The following is a 19,037-nucleotide window of genomic DNA, read 5'->3' as shown; positions in this document are numbered from 1 at the left end:
AAACCTCCCAGCCTCCTCCAGAGCGGTGATTTCTATTTCACAGGTGGGGAGACAGGCTTAAAGAGGTTTCTGGGCCCAAGAGTCTCTCCTGCCCCAAAGGGTAAGGTTTGCTCGTCCCAGTTTTATGCCAAAGGACGTTCCTGAAAAGTTGTTCCGGGTTTTGCTGATTGAAGAGTCAGGGAGCAGGCTGTAACCCCAGGTTCGGGTTGATCATGTTCGTTATTAGGGTTAGATTGACCTTCCACCTGTGGCTGACTTTGCTGTGGCTCAAGGCCTCAGCTAAACCAACTCTTAGTTTATTTCTTTTTAGTTATTTATTTATTTTGCCCGTGCTGCCCAGCTTGTGGCATCTCGGTTCCCCAACCAGGGATTGAACCTGGGCCATGGCAGTGAAAGCCCAGAATCCTAGCCACTAGGCCACCAGGGAAGTCCCCCAACTCTTAGTTTAAAGCTTAAGGTATAGTGAAGACAAGTAAACCGCTTAGAATTATCTGACAGCCCCAGAGAGAGTCAGAAACAGCTGTCCTTTGCTTTGTGTGGTGTCTCATTAGGCAGGTGGGCCTGGGGTCAGGAGGTCTGTGTAGCTAGGAGCTCTGTGGGCCTTCCCTGCAGAAAGGAGCCGCAGTGCCTACCCTGTCTAAGCTCTGTGACTTTGCCACCACGCTGAATGTGTATTTCAAATGCCTTGGAAATGCAGCCAGCCTTCATTAACTGTCTGATGGGTTATGACTCTAAAATTCCTTTTAGACATCTGAGATCATCTCCACATCTTTAGGCATTATTGAGCTCAAGTTTATAATATGGGGCGGTGGTGTTGTCTTGAATGTACTGAAAGTGTATTGCCTTAAAGAAAGATGTTGTTTGGAACCCTGGAATGACAGTTCTGACTCAGAATGTCCTAGTGCAGGGCCAGTTGTGGAGACAGTGAGGCATGATGACTAAGGGCAGGCTTCGAATGCCGCCTCCACCGTTCATAGGTCTGTAGCGTTGGGCAAGTTGCTCAGCTTCTCTGAGCTTCACTTTGCTCTTTTAGGGCAGGAATAGTCACAGCACCACCTGGTTTCAAGCTGCAAGGCTTAAATTTGGTCATTCATACAAGGTACTTAGTAGCGCAGAGCCTAGGAGGTCGTAGCCGCCCAACGAGTGTTAACTAATAATGATGATGTCCAAGAACAGACTCTTTCTTTCTTCCCTTCCCTCATCTAGAGAGGCAAAATAGTTGATAGTTGAACTTCATCTTCTTGGTTCATACAGCAAGGTGTGAGGCGCTTAGCGATTCTTCTTCTTGTCAGCGAGTGCTGTGTGTCCGTGTGTGGTGGGAGGCGGGGTGGTAGTGATGGAAAACTTTGTCTCGTTGCCCAGGGAATTTACAAGGGGCTCCGGAACCATCGGGCTTTCCTCCTAGTGTTACCACTGTGTAATTTTGCGGCCAGCCCTCCAGCTATTTCTCTTTCCTTTAAATTTGAAGCCAGTATCCTAATAGCCAGGATGACAAGACTTAAAAAAGCAAGCTCAAAACCAAACAAGCTGGAGAAAAGGAAGCAGGTCTTCTCTTTGTTCGTTCACTAGCCATTGACAACACTAAAGAGAATATCTGCGTCTGTGAAAATTGTGCTGGCCCGACTTGGCAAGTGGGACCATTACTTGGAAAACAGAAGATTGCCTGGAGTCTGTTTAAAGATGGGCCACGAAATGGACAGAGGAGGGAGGAGAGTTTGAGATAACATTTCAGAACTGTTTGCTCAAATATGGTGACCTATGTATGATCTGAAAATTGCCAAACTAACATTTGGAAGGTGACATAGAGAGGTCTGGTTATGTCCAGTTAAGCTGCAGAAGCAGCTAACAAGCAGGATAGCTATTTCATATGTTAAAAGATCTCGGAAGCTTTTCAGTTTAGCAACAAGTGGAGAAACAGTTGTTTTAAAATATACTATGTCAAGTTGTTGATGAAAGACCCCTGGACGTTGCTATTTCCTAGTTCTCGATTTTGCATTTATCTTTTAAATAATCACCCAGGGCGACAGCACTGGAGACCTTATAATGTTGTTAAACGCCACCCGATCGTGAACGTTGTCACCAGGATGGGCATGGCATGGAGTCCAGGGAGGCCTTGCCCTTGAAAGCTAAACGTAGATTTTCCATTTGGGTTCGAAATGCAGCGTCCTCCCACATGGCAAAGCGATCTGCCGTGTAAGCAGGGGACGGCACATAAAGGGTTAGCGGCAGGGTTTCTCCCCTTTTGTGCATCTCGCTTCATTTGTAGCTACTTGTTGAGTTTCCAGGGCGGAAGAAAGAAGCAGCTGTAGGGCATGCGCCAGACCTGCGCTGGGCTGTCGCTACCATTGTCGGGAAGATGAACAGACAGCGTTATTTTGGATCACATAGCAGCGTGTTCAAAAGCATCTTGCATTCCCCAGCTGTTCCACAACTTCTCCGCATATGGGGGAGAACTTGCCAGCTGCTGGGACAACTGTGCCTCCGTTCTCTGCTTTTGAGCAGAGTCCCCGAGGAAGGTAACCGTCCGCAGATGCCGTTGTTAAACTGTAGCCACTGTAAAGAGTCTTGTTTGTTTCTGTTACGTCAATGTTATTCCCCATAGAGCCTCTCAGGGGAGAAGGTTTAAAAGGAAATGTCAGAATTAACATTTTGTTCCGAATACAGTTTTTTCAGGATGACCAATGTGTATATAGTTTTTCCCTACTTAAAACCTAGGTCGCTTTTCTATTTCATTGACTAACAAAGGAACGGGTCTCATATTGAAACTAAATGTGTGTGTTTTTAATTGCCGTATCCATCAAGGTTAATCACATACATTTTTCTGTTGCCTGAAATGTGTAAAAGTTACGACGTGTGTCCAGACAGTGCTCTTTTGTTTTCAGAAGATTAGGGTATTTTGCATTTGTTAGAGCCAGGAGGTGCTTTGCCCACGCCCCTTACCTTATCCGTGAGGAAACTGGCGTTTCCAAGAAGTTGTTACTGTTACTTATCGGAGATGATTTGGCTGGGTGGTTTACTTCAGCAAATCTTAGGTTGAGCGTCCACATGGCAGCGGGCCTGAAGGTGAACAAGGGCTTGGGCCCAGCCCTGGAGGACTCAGAGCTCAGAAACAGCAGACGCAAACAAGTACTGCTGTTGGGCTGTAATAGAGGCAGCGTCTTTTTTGTGTGAAAGTGCCTCTTCAGGCAGCTCTTTGTGTAATCGCATCGGTGTTGTCACCACGTCTGCTCAAATAAAGCCGAGGAGGAGTGTCTGGGTACAGGAAGACAGAAGCAGCATTATAGGGTTGATCAGATGTTGAGTACGTGTACTAACGAGAGAAGGCCTTGCCTGTGCGTGTAGACACACCTGTCTCTACCTGCGCCCCCCTGGCCCCAACTCCTGCCCAGCCCTCGAAAGCGTCTTGCCTCCTAGTTCCTGTGAGTGAATGGCCTCTAGCAGCCACAAGCGTAAATCTAGCCCCTTACAGGGACTGAGTCAGCTTCAGTTCCTTTGTTCTAGAAGAGGTTCTAAAGTAAACCCCGATCACTCGGACACGGGCAAAAGCCTCAGACGCCGATGCTCGTCTCACTCTTAGGGGCTCTTGTGCTGGAAACGGCTGTGGCTTCAGCTCACCCAGCGACCCAGAGTTGCTGAGTTAGACCCACCATTCTAAGCCCTTTAATCCCCTTCTGGGCGCCATGGACGCATTCGCATATCTTTTACTCCATCCCTCTTGCTTAGGAATCTTAGGTTTTTGACCACGTTTTGGCCTTCGGTTGGTTTAGCTGCCGTTTTCTTTTGAGACTCTGGGGAACTCTGTTTGGTTCTCAGGGCTGATGACCGGGGGCGGGAGTGGGTGGGGTGTATTGTACAGCAGGGGAAACAGGCTCTGCCTGCCGTTGAGAACCCTGCCTGGGCTATAGGACTGGAATCACAAGGTCCTGCCTCAGAACTCAGCGCCCTCACTGGCCAAGTCTTGGAAGGGTCAGCCTGCTCAAAACTAGAGGATGAGTCCTCGAGGTCCTTCTGGAGACTTCGCTGTACTTGCGCCGACTGCACCGGTCCTCGCTGGGTTCTTTCCCTGGGATGACTCTCTTCCTTATTACACTTCTCTGCACGTTATAATCGTTTATTCATCACGTTCTGTTTTCGAGTCTTGGCTTTCGAGCACAGCTGCCAGCTTTCTTTTTTTTCCCCCTTTATTTTTTAAATTGAATTGTAGTCGATTTACAGTGTTGTGTTAGTTTCAGGAGTGCAGCAGAGTGGTTTAGTTTTATATATATCTCTATAGATACAGATATAGATAGATATAAACCTATTGTTTTTCAGCTTATTTTCCATTATAGGTTATTACAAGGTGTTGAGTAGAGTTCCCTGTGCTCTACAGTAGGACCTTGCTGTTTACCTGTTTTATCTATAGCAGTGTATATCTGTTCACCCCAGATTCCTAACTTATCCCTCCTCCCCTTCCCCTTTGGGAACCATAAGTTTGTCTTCTATATCTGTGAGTCTGTTTCTGTTCTGTAAATAAGTACATTGATACCATGTTTTTCGATTCCACACTTAAGTGATATCATATGATATTTGTCTGTGTCTGACTTACGTCACTCAGTCTGATGGATGAGCTCTAGGTCCATCCAGCTTTCTGACACGTTCATCCCTCCTTCCCATCACACACGTGCACACCTGTGCACACACACCTGCAGACACGCAGAGGCCCAGCATGGTAACTGGACCTGCTGTCCTTCTCCAGCCGGCTCAGCTCCTTTCAGAAGGAGACTTCACGTTAACTGCATCGAAGTACTTCTCCCCGTTTGATGCTCTGGACGCTACACAGTTCTTGATGGATGTCAGGTGTTCACGGATGGTCAGGGTACCGCGTCCTCCTTTTCACAGGGGGGCGCTGGGAAGTGCGCCGGCTCTCGTGGTCGTGGGGACCAGGTAACGCCTTCAGTATCCTGCTGCTTAGAGGCTGGAAGCGGCAGCCCCTTCCCTGCAGGAGGACGAAGCCCATGCGCTTTGGGGCTGCAGCCGTGAGGCCCCTCCCGGGCCCAGGCCTCCCCCGGGTGCCCCGTGCAGCCACGGTTTTGCTCCCCATATGCCTCCAACAGCACCCCCAAACTTAGGCAGCATTCCGCTCCTCCTGGGACCCTGTGTTTCCTCTTTGACGCCTGCCCCTCCTCTGCTGCCAGTCTGTTGCCGCGCAGTCTCGGTGTCAGGTGTCTTCGGGACGCCGGCCTTGCCTGGGATGCCCTTATCTCCATCTGTCATTGGTGTTTAATTGCTTCCCCCCACTAGCCAGCCTGCCCTTTGACACGGGGTGACTTTCCCCCTTGCTGTCCTTGCTGCTGACTCCTGTCGGCTTTTCCTCCCACTGATTCTGCTGCCCTGTCGCAGCCCCTCCTCTGGGCTCCCTGCTGCCCCTTTGTGTGTGCGCTTCCCCAGGCCTCCAGTGTGTACGTGGCTTTGTTCCTGTCCTGCCTCCCCTCCCCGACCCCACCCCTTTTAACCCTTTTAATTCTTTTTACTGAGATGTAGTTGACATACTAGCTTCAGTCCTACAACCTAACGATTCAGTACTTGTGTGTATCACGAAATGATCACAGTAAGCCTAGGTAACGTCTGTCACCACACATAGTGACACATTTTTTTCCTTGTGCTGAGCACTGTTAAGATTTACTTTCTTAGTCCCTTTCAAATAGACAGTCCTTCCTCCCCTTCTTTGACTGTGCTGCCTGAGAAGTAGATTCTTTCTCCTGTATTTTTTCAGACCCACATTTTGCAGGCCCTTCTGTCTTTGTCCCAGGCCAGTCCTGCTTGGCTGTCGCCTGCATTGGGTATAATCGTGACATACATCATATACGCTATCACAGTTTTTATTTAGATATTTGTAAAAAAAAAAAAAAAAAGGGGGTTCTTGGCATTGAAACTTGGAAACACCAGTCTTGAAACTGGTCAAGTCAGGGCATTTCAAAGGGTTGAACTTTGGGGTGATGGCTTTGGGATTTATTTTGGCTCTCCTTTCACGTGGCAGTGCCGTGAAGGTCACTGAAACATGAGCTTGTTTTTGGATAACCTCTTCCTTGCAAATGGAAATTGTACACACACAGAGCAGAATTAGCACGTGCTCTCCCCCGCCTCCCCCCACCCCTTCAAATTACATTTCTGAAAGATCTTGAAAGGAAGTTGAGTTTGTACTGTGTGGCCGGTCTGGCTTGTGTGTAAGTTCTGAATGATTGGTCATCTCAAGTCTGTGCCGTTCCAGAGGCTCATGGGGGGTATTTCCTAGCGGTGATCCCTCGTCCATGAAAATATGCTGGAGAGGAGGTCTGGGGAGATCCTTCACGGATTCACCCTGATTTGGGACTCTTTATTTTTCTCTCCAAAGCTACGAACATGGAGGGGTATCCTCAGGGTCACGATGGAACGGGTTGGCTGTTGGGAAGCAGTGGGGAAGGATGCCTTGAGCCAGGGCTGCAGGGAGAGTGTCTGGGGTGTAGCCCCTGCTAGGTGGTGTTCCCCATGAGCCCTGGAGCCCTTGCACCTTGCTCTCCTTTTTTTTTTTTTTTTTTTTTTAATTCTGTAAAACAAAGGGAAAGGATGCTTGCCTGTGCCAACATGGAGTTTGCTTCTAGACCTTCCCAATTAAAAGGGAGCCCATTTTTCTGCCCTGGTAGATAGGGGAGTCTGCTTAGAGCATCGGAATAGGAGCTTATGTTCCTATAGACTCACCCAGACCAAGGGATCTTTGTTTCAACAAATGTTCTGTAATCGGCGTCCAGCAGAATCTTGATGTGGGCATCGGGTTCAGTTCACGCAATCTAGTAATCTGTCTGTAACAACACCTGGGGAAAGGTTTTTTAAATTGGGATTATATAGAAAACAAGATATGAAAGTGATCAGTCAGACTGTTGATTCATTCATTGGTTTGGTCAGCAAACGTCTGTTAAGCACGTGTGTGTGCACGTGTGTGCGGGCTTGGCATTGAGAATACAGAGCGAATCCTGCCCTCATGGGGCTTACAGTCGGAGATGGCTTTGCCACCACGGGAACGTGTTGTAGGTGAGACGGAAGTACATTCCAGGTGTGACGGGCACGCAGGATGCAGTGGTGGGCGTGGCGATGCAGCATTGAGGCTGGGACTGTGCCTCGGGCTCTATGCCTCGGGCTGGACGTGCTGGGCGTCTTTTAATCAGCACCCTCTCTGAGCTGAAGCCTTGATAGAGGAAGTACTTCAAATGAGAGAAGACAGTAAGTAGTCAGGTCTGGGTTTGAATTCAGATCCCAAGTCATAAACTTTATGCAGTCAAGGAGACACCAGGTCAACGTCTTGTAGGTTTACTTTTCCTTCTGTGTCCATCTGCACCGCTGCATGTAACGAAGGAAGAAGAAAGCCTGGAGAGCCATGCGGTTACAGGATGTCCAGTGGGGGTCTAGACTTCCTCCGCTGTCCCGTAAAGGATGTACTGGTCGAGACAGTGACTCTGAGTCTGCAATTATGCATTTTCTCAGAGTGTCCTTTATACTCAGTGTTTCGCCAACTGTATTTCTAAAGAGCCTTCCTTTTCCCTCTGCCAAGCTTTGCAGAAACTGGCTGCCAGGCTCATTGTCGCCCGGGAGGGACTGTACTCCACAGCGCTCTGCCTCTTTTTGTGGTGCTGTGTGTCGCAGCCAGCAGCCTCTGGTGTCCGCCTTGCTGTTCTCAACCGTGTCTGGGGGAGGAAAGTGCTTCTATTTCAGGCCTGTTGAAGGGAAGAGGGACTTCCCACCATCAGAAGCATATCTGTGTGTGAGCCCTCAAGTCTCATCTTCACACCCAGCGTGGTGTAGACGACACTGCTCTTATCTTCAGTGGCTTTCAAGGATCAAGCGTCTGTATTTCTGATAAATCCCAGTTGTGATTTTAAGGATACTGTGGCCGGGCAGGTTGGTGAAACCTATGATTCTTGGAGAAAAAGAGGCTTGAAAGGGAAACTGGACCAGCTTGTGGGGACCCAGGGTGGCCTTTCAGGATGGATCACTCTGGGGCTCAAGAAGAAACTTGGACAAGGATGGTCTGCTTCAGGGTTGTGTCTGTATGTCTGGTTTCAGATGTGGCTCTTAATACGACTGTAAGTGGAAAGACAGTCCTCTGTTCCCGAACTCTGTGCCATGAGGGGAAAATGCCATGCTTGAAAATTCGGAGGTAAACATGCTTTCTTTTTTGAAGAGCTGCGATTTTTAATCTGTTGGATTTTAAGTCCAAAAGCTCTAAGAATAAGGCTAAGAACCTACATTCCTAGAAAAACTGATAGACCGTGACCTCAAGTATAAGGAACTTATTTCAAGCAATGTTAAACTGTTTCCTTCCCATACCTAAAAATGAATCTGACATAAGACTTTTAAGTAAGATATATGTGATATGTAGATATATGTGTGTGTGTGTGTGTGTGTGTGTGTATATATATATGTTTATATTCTTATTCTGACCCCAGAATTATCCAGTTATCTGTTGGAAAACAGTCATCGTCATACAGTTCTGACATTGAATTTCCAGGAAAAAGAAAAGCATATTATATGCTCGACAAGAAAATTATATAGTAGAAAAATGTTTCAGTTGATTATTTATGTAAACCCAACATCTGTGTTTTTTTTTTTTTTTTTAAAACTTCATCACTTCTTAAGAAAACTAAAAGCTTTCATCATGTGGCATTTTTTTTCTATACTTGGTTCTCCCGGTGTTGGAAGGGAACATCAGGCAGTGAAACCACTTTATTTTTTTCCATGAACAAATTAGTTCCATCGCTAATGTCTAGGCTTCTTGGGAAACAAACAAAAAAAACCTTAGGGCTTCCCTGGTGGCGCAGTGGTTGAGAGTCCACCTGCCGATGCAGGGGACACGGGTTCGTGCCCCGGTCCGGGAAGATCCCACATGTCACGGAGCGGCTGGGCCCGTGAGCCATGGCCGCTGAGCCTGCGCGCCCGGAGCCTGTGCTCTGCAACGGGAGAGGCCACAACGGTGAGAGGCCTGCGTACCGCAAACAAACCTTAGACGAAACTGCAAATTTATTGTGGAAAACTTCCCACTTTCATTTTGAGCACAGACACTGGTTCTAGGTTCAAGTAGTAGTATCCTTTATCTGATGGTAGAGCCACTAACATTTATAAACCCACTTATATGTTTTTTGCCCCATAAGCATAGTTTGCAACACAGTCTGTCCTTGGTATTCTCGGGATTCCCGCATGTGCAGATCCGCGATTGGTTGAATCCGCACATGCGGGACTCAGATGTAGAGGGCCGACTGTACACATTTTCTACTCCCTTACTTCCCATTTCAGCTAAAAGTCTCCTTCATGAAGATAAGTGCTATGTTTGCAGAATCATCACCCAAACCTTTTTCTCTTGGTTGCCGGATCCACACGCATTGCTAATAGTTACCCCAGAATGGCTTTTCTGTTTCATCTTGGTGTCCCATTTCCCAAATGCTTTCCCCATTGTTTTGGAATCTAGGAAGAGCTGGGGAGAGTTAATGAGCTCTGAAGGAGTTGCCCCCATTGTGTTTAGGCTTACCGAATTAGTTATCCTCACTCAGTGTAGGTAAATAATGAGGATGCCGGGCTTCCCTGGTGGCGCAGTGGTAGAGAGTCCGCCTGCCGATGCAGGGAACGTGGGTTCGTGCCCCGGTCTGCGAAGATCCCACATGCCGCGGAGCGGCTGGGCCCGTGAGCCATGGCCGCTGAGCCTGCGCGTCCGGAGCCTGTGCTCCGCAACGGGAGAGGCCGCAACAGTGAGAGGCCCGCGTACCGCAAAAAAGAAAATAAAAAAAAAAATAATGAGGATGCCTGTGGATTTAATATTTTTTCTTAGTTTCTGTATAGATAGGAGAGTGGAGACAATTTAAAAGATGAAAAGACTCTTCAGATAATTTTTCTCAAGATGGGTTCCTCTTATTATTACTATTATTATTATTCCCTAAAGTATCATTCATAGTCTGGTAGGGCAAACAACTCTTTCCAAGAGGAATGCCGTCTTGGTAGTGAATACCGGACGTTTCAGTTAAAGTGCTACGAGCATGACTCGCATGAATAGTCATGTTTGAATTTAGGAGATGCTTATTTAAGCGTCTACATATAGGAGCACTTTCACATTGCTAATGTCATTAGTCATAACCACCAATTGCGGTCAGAATCACTTATCTAACGGGTGACAGGATAGAGATTTAATTTAAACCTAGGTCTTCTGACTCCAAGGTGCATTGAGCTTCCAGTGGGCTAAGCCAGTACATAAATGGCAGTGACGCTGTACTGAATGGCACATGAGTAATGGGAGATTCCAGAAAGGCAGCACAATGCTAATGTAAAATTTTAAGAATAAAGCTATCAAAGTAGGATTGGAGTTTTTAGTGCTCTTGAGTCCACATTGGGTTTAGAGAATAGGATTCAAGTATTTGTCTGCTTTTTGCTGAAGACGTTGATTGTCCCAGATCTGTGTCCAACATGAAAGCACTGTTTTTTGTTTTTGTTTTGCTGTGTTTTAATGTGTGCATTCTCCAACTGCCATTGCCACTGTTTTCTTTCTTTCTTTCTTCTTTTTTCTTTCTCTCTTTCCTTCTTCCTTCCTCCCTCCCTCCCTCCCCCCCTTCTTTCTTCCCTTTCTTTCTTTCTATAGCTTTATTGAGATATGATGTTGCCAGTGTTTCTTAACTTTCTAACAGGGGTCTGGGTGAAAGTTTGGGTCTGTGTTAAGCTAAAATTTCTTGATTTCTTGGGCTTTATGTAATATAGTCTTACAAAAATTACTCAAACTTTTTTTTCTTGTTACTGCACTTCCTGTTACTTGCAGAGAAATTTGGGAAATTTTTGAGCTTTATAAAAACTTATGCTTGCTGACACAATATTGAGTGCATAAATCTAAAAAGAAGAATAGTGGCTTGATACTTGACAGGTTTTACCCCCCAGTTACCTCTTGATTTTCCATATTAATAGGAACAAGCAATGACCATGATCATTGAAAATAATAATACCTTGAACTTAAGTATTTTTTAAAATAGTTTCGCATGCATCTCATTTAAATTCCTTTTGCACTCTATATGATGAACTGGGCTTGTCTATCTTTCTTTTCTAGATGAGGAAATTAAGGGTCACAAAGAAAACTGTTTTACTCAGATCATAAAGGAAGCAGGTACTAGGGTCTGGCCTGGATTCCATGTCGTCTCTTAGCCCTGTTTTTTCACTCTCGATTTGATTAGGTCAATAACAAGTGATATTTTCCAATGGGATTTTTAAAGATACTTAAAATAGCAATATTTTTAATTACATTTCCCACAATTTAAAACTTTGTTATAAAGCTCTTCAGTTTCTTCCTTTCACTCTTAATCCATTATGAGTTGGAAGGCAACAGCAGTTAGAAGAATGTCAGTGACCACTGTAAATAAAGTAAACCTCTTCATTGAGGGTTAGAAGGAAAAGTATTGGCTGAGTTCAGCAGTGTGTCAGGATATCCAGTGATCAGGATAGAGATACTGGCATGCTTTGCTGTTGAAGATCTTGACCTTCCCCATCCTTACTGAGATTATTCAAGCAGATGAGCTGGAAAGCTAGTCTCTGTACCAGGAGTGTTTACTGAGTAGTCCATGCTGGTGGGAAAGGAATTAATGTTTACTGGTCATGCATTCTGGGGTAGGCTGTGTGCTGGGCATTGTCTATACGTTACTTCATGGTAGCTCTTAACATAGCCCCACAGATGAGTGCCTTAAGTCTCAGGAAACTTAAATCTAAGTGGTGGAGCTGGTGTTATTTCTAGGTCTATAAGGTGAGTAAATCCAGATTCTTTCAACTCTACTCTCTAAGTTCTGTGATTTATTCTTTAAGATTAGCTTTCCTAAAGTTACCTTCTCCTCTAACTCCTGGTTAGCCTGGAAGCCAGACAGAAGTATACAGGCATTCCTCGGAGATATTGCAGGTTTGGTTCCAGACCTGTGCCGTAAAGCAAGTACCACAATAAAGCGAGTAACATGAACTCTTTGTTTTCCCAGTGCATATAAAAGTTTTGTTTACAATATACTGTAGTCTGTTAGGTGTGCAATAGCATTATGTCTAAAAAAACAATGTACATGGTTTAATTAAAAAACACTTTCTTGCTAAAAAATGCTAACCATCATCTGAGCCTTCAGCAAGTTGTAGTAGTAACATCAAAAGATCACTGATCAGGCTTCCCTGGTGGTGCAGTGGTTGGGAGTCCGCCTGCCGATGCGGGGGACGCGGGTTCGTGCCCCGGTCCGGGAGGATCCCACGTGCCGCGGAGCGGTGGGCCTGTGGGCCGTGGCCGCTGGGCGTGCACGTCCGGAGCCTGTGCTCCGCAGCGGGAGAGGTCGTGACAGTGAGAGGCCCGTGTACCGCAAAAAAAAAAAAAAAAAAAAAAGATCACTGATCACCAAACAAATATAATAATGAAAAAGTTTGAAATATTGCAAGAATTACCAAAATGTGACACAGAGACATGAAGTAAGCAAATGCTGTTGGAGAAGTGGCACCAATAGACTTGATTGATGTAAGGTTGCCACTTGCGTCAATATCAGTTTGTAAAGAACACAGCATCTATCAAGTGCAATAAAGCAACATGCAATACCATGAGGTATGCCTGTGCCAGTTATGATGATACCAGTAAGAAGCCAAAAGAAAAATTTGCTACAAGTTGACTGAATATGGACTGTCTATCCATTATGATTAGGTAGAGCAGTGCCTCTTAGACCTTAATGTGCATACAGATCTCCTCAGGATCTTGTTCAAATCTTTTCTACATTTACTGATTTTCTGTCTACTTGTCCTATTAAATATTGAGAGAACAGTATTGACATATGTGACTATTCTTTTGAATTGGCCTTTCTTCTTGAAGTTCTATCAGTGTTTGCTTCATGTGTTTGGAAGCATGCTTGTTAAGTTGAATAGATGTTTAGGATTGTTAAGTCCTATTGACGAACTGGACATTTTTCATTATGAAGTGACTTTCTTTATACCAGATGATAATCTTTGCTCTGAAATATCCTTTGTCTGTTAGCATGGTATATCTTTGTCCATCCTTTTCCTTCAAACCTATTTGTGTCTTTTTATTAAAGTGCATTTCTTGTAGGTAGTATGGGGTTTGGATCTTGCTTTTATTTTTCCAGTTTGACAATATCTGTCTTTTAATTGGTGTTTTAGACCACTTACATTTAATGTAATTACTGATATCATTAGTTTGGAGTCTGTAATCTTGCCTTTTTTTTTTTTAATTTATCCTGTCGTTTATTCTCTTTTCCTGTTTTTCTGCTTTCTTTTGGATTATTTGAGAATTTTTTACGATTCCATTTTCACTCCTCTGATGGATTATTAGCTCTATCTCTTTGCTTAGTTATTTTAGTAGTTGCTTTAGGGTGTACAGTATACATCGTTAATCATCTACCCTTAAGGGATGTTATACTACTTTTCCTATATTATAAGAACCTTTCAATAGTGTACTTCCATCTTGGCCCTTGTATTTTTGTTGTCATACACTTTACTTTTATATGTGTAATTAACTCCACATAAATTATTATTTTTGTTTTAGAAGTCACTTCTCTTTTAAAAAGATTTAAATAATAAGAAAAAAAGTCATATATTTACTTAGGTAATTGCCATTTCTAGTGTTCTTCATTCCTTGTGTATATCCATATTTCTACCTGGTATTATTTTCCTTCTGCTTAAAAGGCCTTCCTTTAACATTTTTTGTTATGCAGGACTGCTGCTAATGAGTTCTTTCTACTTTTATATATCTGATAATGTCCTTATTTGCCTTCATTTTTGGAATATATTTTTGCAGGGTGTAGAATTCTAGATTGACAGTTTTTTCCTTTCAGTTCTTTAAAGATGTTGCTTCACTGTCTTGTCACTTACATTGTTTTTGACATAAAATCTGCTATCATCGTTATCTTTCTTCCTCTATGATGTGTTCTTTTTCACCTGATTGCTTTTAAGATTTTTTTTTTTATCACTGGTTTTGAGCAATTTATGATGTGCCTTGGTATTTATATCTTATACTTGGGGTTAGTTGAGCTCCTTGTTTTTTGGGGCTTATATTTTTCTTAGATTTGGAATATTTTCAGTCATTATTTCTTCAAATATTTTTTCCACCCCTCCTCTGCCACGAGGGCTCGAATTTCACGTATATCAGAATGCCTGAGCTATCTCTACAGCTCCTTCATGCTCTGTTAATTTTTTTTAAACTCTTTTTCTTTTCTCATTTCAGATGTTTCTGTTGCTGTCTTCAAGTTCACTAATCTTTTCTTCTGCAATGTCTATTCTACCATTAGTCTTATCCAGTGTATTTTTCATCTCACATGTTGTAGATTTCATCTCTATAAATTTCATGTGTTTTAATTGTGTTTTATAAATTCATGTCACTATTTAAAATCTTGAATCTGTGTCCTCGCCTGATAATCCCAATATCTGTCTTAATTCTGGGTCACTTTCAGTTGTTTGATATTTCCCCGCATGGGTTGGATTTTCTTGCTTCTTTGCGTGCCTAGCATTTTTTTTTTTTTATTGGATGCCAGACATTGTTATTGTTATTTTTATCTCCTTGGGTTCTGGATATTTTTGTATCACTATAAATATTCTGGAGCTTCTTTTTGGACCATAGCTAAATTAGTTGGGGACAAGCAATTCTTTTGTATCTTGCTTCTGAGGCTTGTTAGGTGGGACTGGAGCAGTGCTCAACCTAGGGCTAATGTTTCACACTAAAGAGGCAGGGTCTTCCTGAGTACTTAACGCTGCTGATTTATGAGGTTTTCTAATCTGTCTGGTGGAAATAGGTACTATTCTTGGCCCCGTGTGAGCACCAGACAGTGATACGTCTAATCCATCCATATTTGTTTCCCAGCCACGGATAGTTTGCCCACACACATGCAGTGATCAGTATTCTGCTGAATACTCAAGAGTGACTTTTGCAGATATCTGGAGTTTTCTTTCTGTGCAGCTCTCCGCTCTTTCCTACAGACTCTAGCTGCCTTGGTCTTCCTAGACTCTCAGTTCTGTATCCTCCACTCAGGGAATCTCCTGGGCTCTTCTTGGATTCTCTTTCTCTGTGTCTTGGCCAGGAAATCTCTTAAGGCAATAAGCTGGGATACTCATAGGCTCACCTCATTTGCTTCCTGAAGTCTTGTCTCCTGAAAACAATTATTTCATATATTTTGTCTGGTTTCTTTTCCTTTCCCCCCACCCTCTGTCTTTTTGTAGGGGCGGGGATGTGGTTATTTGTTTTTGCTTGTCTCAGGCAAAGGCTTAAATCTGTTTCCTATTATTGCATATTGGCCAAACCAATTTTCAATAAAATTCAGATTCTGTTCAGTAGGTTTCAGCTGGGACCTAAAAGTCTGCATTTCTAAGAAACTTTCAGATGATATTGATGCTTCTGGGAAAAGACTACTTTGAGTAGCCAACATCTCCAGCTATTCAATAGAATATAATGTGAGCCACGTATATAATTTAAAATTTTTCTGATAGTCACATTGAAAAAATTAAAAAGAAACAGGTGAAATTAATTTTAATAATATATTTTCTTTAACTCTTTAAATCTCCCCATAATGTTACCATTGCTACATGTAAACAGTATAAAAATGTTAATGAGACTTCTTTATTTTATTGTACTAAGTCTTGAAATTTGGTGTATATGTTAGGATTATAGCATAGCTAAATTCAGGCACTACATCTGAAATACTTGGGTCTGTTTTTAGATTTCATAAAATTTGTAGTCGAAAAAGTAGATTTGTGTAACCAAGTTTCAAACATACTTAAGTTTTCCGATAACTGAATCAAGTGTCAAAAATACTTTTCCTTTACTATTTGCCATTCAGTTAACAAAACTGGTTCATCTTTTTAGAAGAATTGATTTGATTTTTTGAAACTAAAAGCTTGTCAATTTTAAAGTCTGTTCAAGTTATGTGAATTTGGTAACTCTCATGCCAACTCAGAATTACTAACATCAAATTCAAAGGGATATTATAAAAATTAAAAACCAACTCTAAATTTATCAATCTCAATAAAGTCTTCTTCAAATTTTTCTTGTAGATTATAGGCAATTCATATAAAGCTTTTTATTTCAATCAAATCTTCTGCATATTGATCCAAGTTATGAAAATGCATAAAACCATTATTTTTCATTTATGAAAAGTATCAATTTTGATATAAATTCTCACACTTTCTAGCTAGGTCATAAATAAGCTTTTCCTTTCCTTGGAGCTTTAAATTTAGCTTGTTCACATGCAGTGTAATGTCTGTGAGAAAACATAAACCACACAGCAATTTTTAAATTTTTATTTTTGTTTACAGAAAATCTTGAATTGCTTAAGTATACAGTGAATCTTTGTAAAACTGTTCCATGACTCAACCAAAGATCACTGGCAAAGAACACATAGTCATTAAATTCATTGTCATGTATTTCTTCCAGCAGTTCTTTAAACTGGTGGTAATTCATAGCATTTATGTGTCTATACTGAACAATTTTAACAACAATATCCATGATGGTTTTCGTAGGCTGTGCTTTAGAAAGCCAACTAAAAATTATTATCATACAGTAGAATGAAGCAGTAGGAGAAATGCCAGTCTCCTGTTAGAAAAGTCTACTAAGTCTTGATTTTTGACCCAACATAGCAGCAGTACTGTCTGTCATGATAGAAACCTTTTGTTGTCATATCTAGCCGAAATCCTTCTTTGGCAGATGTACAAGGTTCAAAAGTACCTTCACCATGAGAGTTCAGTTTTCTTAGTCTACGAATTGACAACATTTCTTCATGAATTTGGAAGTCTTTTGAGACAAAACGTACTCAAAGTACTAATTGGGCAATGTCTCTGATATTGCATAGTTCATCTAAAGCTAAAGAAAATTCTTGTGATTTTTCAAATTTTGAATTTATTTATCTTGGTATTGCTAGAAATGGTGTGTTTTCTATGGGCAATTGTTTGGTTGCTAATTGAAAGTCCTTCACTCTTTCAACAGTATCTTTTCTATCTTCTCATAATATTTGAACAACATTGCCATAACTAAATAATAATGTATTTTACATTACATATCTCTCCATCTAAAAATGCTCCTTTGTTTTTGTTTTTATTCAAGAATCTAAGATGTCTTATAGCTGACCGTAGTTACAAGCTCAAGTTTTGCTAAAAATCATTTAAAATTTTTTCTTGGTCATTTAATTGTGATTTTGGCTGTTTCCTTTGTGACTGTTGGAAGGAGACTGAGCATCAAATGCACTGCCCTTGCTGAAACTGTGTCTTAATATTGTCTGCTTTATTATCTTTGTTTTTCTAAATGTAGTAAACAGCTTTTTCAATTTGCTGTGCCACAGCAAATTGCAATTGTCTTTATTTATTTTTTAATTGAAATATAGTTGATTTACAGCACTGTGTTAGTTTCTGGTGCACAGTAAAGTGATTAGCCATATATATATATATATATATATATATACTCTTTTTCAGGTTCTTTTCCATTATAGGTTGTTACAAGATACTGAATATAGTTCTCTGTGCTATACAGTAGGACCTTGTATTTATCTATTTTATATATAGTAGTGTGTATCTGTTAATCCCATACTCCTAACTTATCCCTCCCCACTTTTCCCCTTGGGTAACCATAAATTTGTTTTCTATATCTGTGAGTCTGTTTCTTTTCATTTGTGTCATATTTGAGATTCCACATATAAGTGATATCATATGGTATTTGTCTTTCTCTTTTGACTTACTTCACTTAGTATGATAATCTCTAGGTCCATCCATGTTGCTGCAAATAGCATTATTTCATTCTCTTTATGGCTCAGTAGTGTTCCTTGTGTATATATACCACATCTTCTTTATCCATTCATCTGGTGATGGGCACTTAGGGTGCTTCCATGTCTTGGCTATTGTGAATAGTGCTGCTATGAACATAGAGGTGCATGTATCTTTTTGAATTAGAGTTTTCTCCAGATATATGCCCAGGAGTGGAATTGCAGGATCATTTGCTAACTCTATTTTTAGTTTTTTAAGTAACCTCCATTCCGTTCTTCATAGTGGCTGCACCAGTTTACATTCCCACCAACAGTGCAGGACGGTTCCCAAAATTGTCTTTGATAATCACATTTTTTACTTACTTTCTTTAGTTCCTTTTATCCTTTACTGTGTGATCATAGTACTAGCTTTTATATCTCCACTTGATTTTGTGTCAGTACAAAGACTTTGTTTTAAATTTGAAAGTTTGACCATATTTATTTTATAAATTAGAAGAATAATTAAATTAAATATTTTAATTAAAACAAGTATTTTGATTTAGCTACCAATTAGGATTGACCTAATTATTACTGTCACCTGTGCTACTGGCACACACTATTCCAACAAACACATTACAGGGGACGGCAGTGTGTAGAAATGAAACCGTCTGAATGGAAGCTTCTTGTTCCCACGAAGTAGATCAGTGATGTACTCGTGTGTAGATTCAGGCACTGCAGTACATCAACACCATCTTAAGCAATATAGCGTTTAAAGAGAAATGGAGTCCTACCAAAGTAATACATTCGTGTTTCATGGAAAAATAGTTTACACTGTTTCAGTTTTTAAAAATAGATAAAACCAATTAAAATTAATTAAAATGTATCATTTGGTTCCTCTGTTGTACCCACCACATTTCAAGTAGCCTTGTGTGGCCATGGTTCTTGCATTGGGCAGGGCTGGTCAGGGGCTTGTTTGCATTGGAATGTGGGGACCTCATACCAGCACCCCGAAGCGGCCTCACTTTTCTTGTCCTGCAGCTGCTTCCTCCTTGTCTGGTCCCACCTCACCCAGGGATTTAGGAGTTTAACAGAGGAAGTCATACAGTATGTGGTCTCTGAAGAATCTGGTGACCATGCCTCAGGGGGATCTAGTGACCATGGCTCAGGGGTTGGCCAGCTTCCAACTGGGAGGCCATTAGGACAAGTCTCGGGGGGGGGGAAGATCCGACCTCAGGGACAGTTTGTGGGTTGTGACCTTGGGACAAGGTCAAGCAAGGTTTGTAGGTCAACTGCTACTGTTCTTCCTCTCCCCTGGGC

General features: G+C 42.1%; 1 protein-coding gene across 20 annotated transcripts in view; it reads left to right on the top strand.

Annotated features, from left to right (window-relative positions):
* Positions 1 to 19,037, top strand: part of SVIL (supervillin) — a 294,440-nt gene that overhangs the window by 61,159 nt on the left and 214,244 nt on the right. For 2 of the 20 annotated variants that reach the window (XM_079915209.1, XM_079915206.1), the window contains exon 1: positions 147 to 2,516. The exons of the other annotated variants lie outside the window; for them this stretch is intronic. The gene's annotated coding sequence lies outside the window, so the exon portion shown is untranslated. Of the gene's footprint in view, positions 1 to 146; positions 2,517 to 19,037 lie in introns of those variants that run through there. 20 annotated transcript variants of the gene reach the window in all.

Source organism: Stenella coeruleoalba (assembly GCF_951394435.1).
Source record: "Stenella coeruleoalba genome assembly, chromosome: 2".
NCBI classification, from domain to species: Eukaryota; Metazoa; Chordata; class Mammalia; order Artiodactyla; family Delphinidae; genus Stenella; species Stenella coeruleoalba.
The sequence above is the reverse complement of the archived record's forward strand: the minus strand, read 5'-3'. Positions and strand labels throughout refer to the sequence as shown.